Here is a 6,000-nt window from a genome sequence, read left to right as displayed (position 1 = left end):
TTTGGAGTTTGCTGGACACTGGGAGAGAGACATTCCCGTTGGTGAGAATTCCAGGTGCACTGCTAGCACCAATGGAACATTTATTTGGAAGTGGTTCATGTCCACCCTTCAAATCCCACCCTTAGCCATTTCTACCTTGCTTACAAGGAGCCTTTCATTGCATCTCCCCAGCGTCTCCTAGCCTATTCTTGGGCACTGTACACTCAGCTGAGGGAGTGGAGACCCCAAGCCTAGCTCTGGTGGTGACCTTATCAAGACTTTTCCATCATACTTGCTGGGTCATCGGAAAAGCTTGCTCACTGGGCAGGCCAGCCAGCTTCCAGGGAATTCATCAGCGGGCTGGAAATGGGGTGTGTGTGACCCTCCACTGCTCCCAGGGCTTTCCCCTTCCTCCTGCCTACCCTGAGTTCACCTCTGGAATCGGACCAGTTCTCCACAATTGCAGCCAGGGTGACAGCAAAGTGTGATGGATGGATAAGGAGCTGTGGAGTGGCAGGGCACTTGGTCAGGAACCCAAGGCTGTGTTTATGAGAAGGAAGAGGCTGTTTCCTGGAGCAAGCATAATGCAGCTCTAAAAAAGGCAGGGGAAATACATCATGAGAAGGAGCATAACCCTGGGAGGGCCATTGGGAATCCGAGTACCAGAGAAGCCCAGGCAGGTCTGGTGCGTCTGACAAGGCCTTTCTTACAGGCCATTTGCGTGAGGCTTTGCTGCTGTTCCCTGCAGAGCTGACAGCCACTCAAGGTCTCCGTGGGGAGCTGGGAGGCTAATCTTAGCTGTCGCTTTCCAGACCTTCTCCTCTGGCCCTGCTGATGCATTTAGAAAAGAAATAACAAACTCTATTGTTTTAAAAAACTGAAAAAAATGACAATTTTGGCTGTTGATTCTTGCATTGCTGCCAACAGATTGGGAGTATCAGCTCTTAGCCTCCTTCCAAACCCAGAGCAAAATAAAGTTTAACTGGACTCCCCCAATGGTCAAGAGAGGTCTGAAAATGTGTTTTCTCCAAAGAGTGTTACTATCTCTGTTTATCTCTAAGGATTCTTGTTCCTCTGACTTCCCTGAAGATCCTGCTGGGCTACGAGGGAGACTTGGGATAAAATGAGCTCTCTGTATTAGTTTCCCATGGCTGCTGTAAGAAACTACAAACCTAATGGCTTTAAGCAACAGAAATTTATTCACCTACATTTCTGGAGAGCAGAAGTCTGAACTGAGTCTTACAGGGCTAATATCAAGATTCTGGTAGGGCTGGTTCCTTCTGGAGGCTCCAGAGGAGAATCTCTTCCTTGCCTCTTCCAGTTCTGATAACTGTCAGCATTTCTTGGCTTTTGGCCCTTTCCTTCACCTTCAAAGCCAGCAGCATAGCATCTTTTCTCTCTGCAACTGCTTCCCTCTTCTTCTGTAGTCAAATCTCTCTTTTATTTTTTCAATTTTTAGATTGTGGTAAAATACACTAACATAGTTTATCATCTTAACCATTTTTAAGTGTACAGTTCAGTGGCATTAAATACATTCATAATATTGTGCAACCATCACCCCCATCCATCTCTATAGCTCTTTCATCTTGTAAAACTGAAATTCTATACTTATTAAACAATAGCTCCCCATTCTCTCCTCCCCCCAGCCCTGGAAACCATCATTATACTTTCTGTCTCTATAGTTTTGTCCACTCCATGTATCTCATATAAGTGGAATCACACAATATTTATCTTTTGGTGACATGCTTATTTCACTTATATCGCTGGCATAATGTCCTCAAAGTTCACCCATGTTGTAGCATATGTCAGAATTTCCCTACTTTTTATAGCTGAATAATATTCAACTGTATGTATGTACCACATTTTGCTTATCCATTCATCTGTCAATAGACACTTGGGTTCCATATTTTAGCTACTGTGAATAATGCTTTGAATACATGTGTACAAATATTTCTTTGAGACCCTATTTTCAATTCTTTTGGGTACATATACCCAGAAGTGGAGTTGCTGGATCATATGATTAGTTCTATTTTTAATTTTGTGAGGACTGCCACACTGTTTTCCACTGCAGCTCTACCATTCTACATTTCTTTTTCCAGTTTTTCCACATCCTTGTCAACACTTGTTACTTTCTGCTGTTTTGATCATAGTCATCCTAATAGATATGAGTGAGGTGGTGTCTTATAGTTTTAATTTGCATTTCCCTAATGATCAGTGCTTGAGCATCTTTTCATATGTATATCTTCTTCAGAGAAATATCTATTCAAGTCCTTATGAATTGAGTTGTTTATTTTTGTTGAGTTTCTGCTTCCCTCTTATAGGACACTTGTGATTACATTTAGGACCCACCTGGATAATCCAGAGTAATCTCCCCTTTTCAGGATCCTGCAAAGTCTCTTTTCCCATACATGGTAACATTCATATGCTTCAGAGATTAGGACCTGGATATTTTTGAGGGCTGTAATCCTATAGTTATAAAAACCTATCGTGCCCTTTAATAATCACAGGAATGTATCAAGCATTTACTGTGTGCTAAGTACTGTGCTAGCTGACTTGATGAAGGTACCTTTCTAATTCTTCCACCCTGTGAAATAGGGACTGCCCCCTATTTGCAGATGATAATAGCTAACACTCACTGAATTCATAGTATGTGCCAAGCTCTCTTCTTGGACTTTAGAGGTATTAACTCTTTTCACTCTTACAGCAACCTATGAGGTAGGTACTATTATTATCTCTGTCTAGAGATGGAGAAACTGAGGCATAGACAGGTTAAGCAATTCGTCCCAGATCTTCTAGTAAGAAGCAAAACTGGAATGTGAACCTAAGCAAATAGCTACTAAACTTTCTGCCAATTCAGCTTTGTTCTTCATAGCAGAAGGTTTACCTAGATTTGTATTATCTTTATTCCACCGAAATAAAGTGGAATAAAGTACCGTGGTCTGAGGGTCACCTTGGTCAAACTAATTGGCCAAATAGTTTTTTTCATCACCTGGGTATATTTCTTTGCATTCAGTATTGTGTTTATATCCACTTTGAAACTAAACATTCTTAGAGCAACAACATATTATCATTAATACTTTTGTGTAAATAGGTTTACTAGGTAGTTTTTATAATAGAAAGAAAAGCATGAGCTTGGAGGGTTAAGAAAGAGAAAGCTGGGATTCTACAGTCAAAAATCATGAAGGGGGGCTTCCCTGGTGGCGCAGTGGTTGAGAGTCCGCCTGCCGATGCAGGGGACACGGGTTCGTGCCCCGGTCCGGGAAGATCCCATATGCCACGGAGTGGCTGGGCCCGTGAGCCATGGCTGCTGAGCCTGCGTGTCCGGAGCCTGTGCTCCGCAACGGGAGAGGCCACAACAGTGAGAGGCCCGCATACCGAAAAAAAAAAAAAAATCATGAAGGGGATGGAGGAATAATGGGGAATAAAAGGACCCAGCTTCTGTCCTGAGAGGATAATGTCATGGTGAGGAGAGAGGGAGGGAGAGAGACAGAGATGACAAATGAACTGGAGCATTCTGAGCCCACTGAAGTCAAGGTTGCTCCAAGGTGACCAAGCTGAAAGTGTGGGAATGAGTGAACAGCCAGGCACTGGAGCAGGCACTTTACTGGGAAGCAAGGTAGAGAGAAGAGACAATAAAAAGGATTCACTCCATCAGATTTTTCAGCCCAGTAAAATCCCAGTCCATCACTACAATCTACTGATTCAAAAGTATTCATTAAGCTCCTACTGTGTGCTCAGGACTTTTCTAAGAGCAGCCACTGGAGAGGCTCCAGCCATCATGAATACAAATATAAAGTAATGCCTGGATTGCAAACTGACAACCCCGGGGCCTAATTTTGGAAGTAGTATTTTTGCCAGCAAACCATTTAAAAAATTGAATTAGGATTTAAAACTTTTTTTTAAAGTTTAACCATTCCCTGTACAGTTCACCCCACTTCTCACATTCTGTATTGGCAAATTCTCAACCCTCTTCATTCACTGCTAATCCAGACACTGAAGGCAGCCTTTGGGAGAAGGCCTTTTGCCACGTGATAGAGGCTGCCAAACTTCCGGAATGAAAGCCGTTAAGCCAAGGAAAACCTTGCTTACAACCATCTAAGTAACTCTAGATGAGCACACGCCTGACCCTTTAGCCTCATTTGTCCACAAGTGTTACAGATTTTACTGCCACAACTTATAGGGTCAGATCATTTCCCATTTTGTCCTCCACCCTTAGCTCTCCTGGAAGGCTGGAGGCTGTTCTGCCTTTTGAGTAAATGGAAATATTTGTCTCAATGGCGTTTAGTGGGTGGGTAAGATTAACCTTTAGCCTCCACATGGACACAGGTTGTGTGGCAAAGAAGGCAGTTTGGGCCAAGACTCACCGGGGGCTGGCAGGGGCTGAGGAACGAACATTATATTAGATGATTCTGCCAAAAAGTGATAGGATGTCAAGGCTAGAAGAAAGCTTAGATCATTCACTCATTCATTCAACAAATATTTATTGAGTGCTAGCATTTTGGGGGGTCACAGCAGTAAAAGACAAAGTCCCTGCCCTCAAGAAACTTATGTCTAGTGATGCAGCTACTTGGAAACCATGTCTATAGTCCAATGCCTTTATTATATAGACAATGAAACCAGGATCAGAGCACGAAAATAAATTGCCTAAGGTCAGATGGCTTGTTAGTGACAAAGCCATGACTGAAAACAAGGTTTGACAGTCATTCCCAGGCTTTTTCTACTTCCTATTTCCTTGTCCTTCTTAAAGGTTTTTATCTGCCTTCATCTTCCACAATGATCCATCCTAAACCATCCTCTCCTGCAGTCAACCTTACTGAGGTCGCTTGAGCTTGACTATCAATTGAGTGTCCTATCTTAAAGGATTGAGCAATTTGTCGCATATTTATAGAGCAACTTCCCTACTTTATTTCCACTTTACATTCCTTCTTCCCTATAAGTTATGTTCAAAGGCAATCGTTCTATTCTATAAATGGGTTAAACTCTTGTTTAAATGGGTCATTTTCACAGAAGAGTACATACTGTATGATTTCATTTATATGAAATTCTAAAAAAGAAATTCTATTTATATTAAATTCTAGAAGACTGCAGAAAAGAGAAGCATATCAATAGCTACCTAGTGTCAGTTGTGGGAATTTACTGCAAAGAGGCACAACAGAACTTTTGGGGTGATGGAAATGTTCTATCATCTCTTTAATGTAGTCATGGTCACACAGGTGTATACATTTGTCAAACTTATCAAACTATAAGTTTAAGATAGATTGTTTTATTGTTTGTAGATTATACATCAATTTTTGGAAAAGGGGACTTTCTGAAGCAGGCTTGTCTCTCTGAAAAGAGGCAGATAGGATCTGCCAGAGTAGAGACTCAGGACTTAAAATGCAGTGACTTAACTAGAATGAGTGATTCTACCCACAGAAAAAGTGAGACTGGAAGGTGACTCTGCTCTTTGCTCATTTGGTCTCATTTGCTATGTGCCTGTCATAGCGTAAGCGTTTTGCTGCAGTGGGTGTTTCAAGATACTTTAACTTGCTAGGCTGACTTACGGAGATATAAAGACTTGAGGCATGTTAAGTATGGGCATATCTACTCTATTTTATGACTGATTTCCAGGGCTTTCCAAAGCCAAATTTTTATTATACATACAAGATTTTCACCACGTGAGCTGAGTTGAAAACTTAAATATCTGCTTTTTTTTTTTGGCCAGAAGTGCCATCTTCTAGTAATTTGCCAAATGACCAACACAAAGGGAAAGGAAAGAAGCACCCATTATACATTCTCAGGGCCATTTAGAAAACATGGAGCTACTCCTTTGGCTACATACATGCAGATCTACAAGAGAGGTGGTATGGTTGACATCAAGGGAATGGGCACTGTTCAAAAAGGAATGCCCCATAAGTGTCCCCATGGCAAATCTGGAATAGTTTACAGTGTTAGCCAGCATGCTGTTGGCATTGCTGTAAACAAACAAGTTAAGGACAAGATTCTTTCCAAGAGAATTAATGTACATATTGAACATATTAA

Source organism: Phocoena sinus, chromosome 16 (genome assembly GCF_008692025.1).
Source record: "Phocoena sinus isolate mPhoSin1 chromosome 16, mPhoSin1.pri, whole genome shotgun sequence".
NCBI classification, from domain to species: domain Eukaryota; kingdom Metazoa; phylum Chordata; class Mammalia; order Artiodactyla; family Phocoenidae; genus Phocoena; species Phocoena sinus.
Note: the sequence above shows the minus strand (reverse complement) of the source record.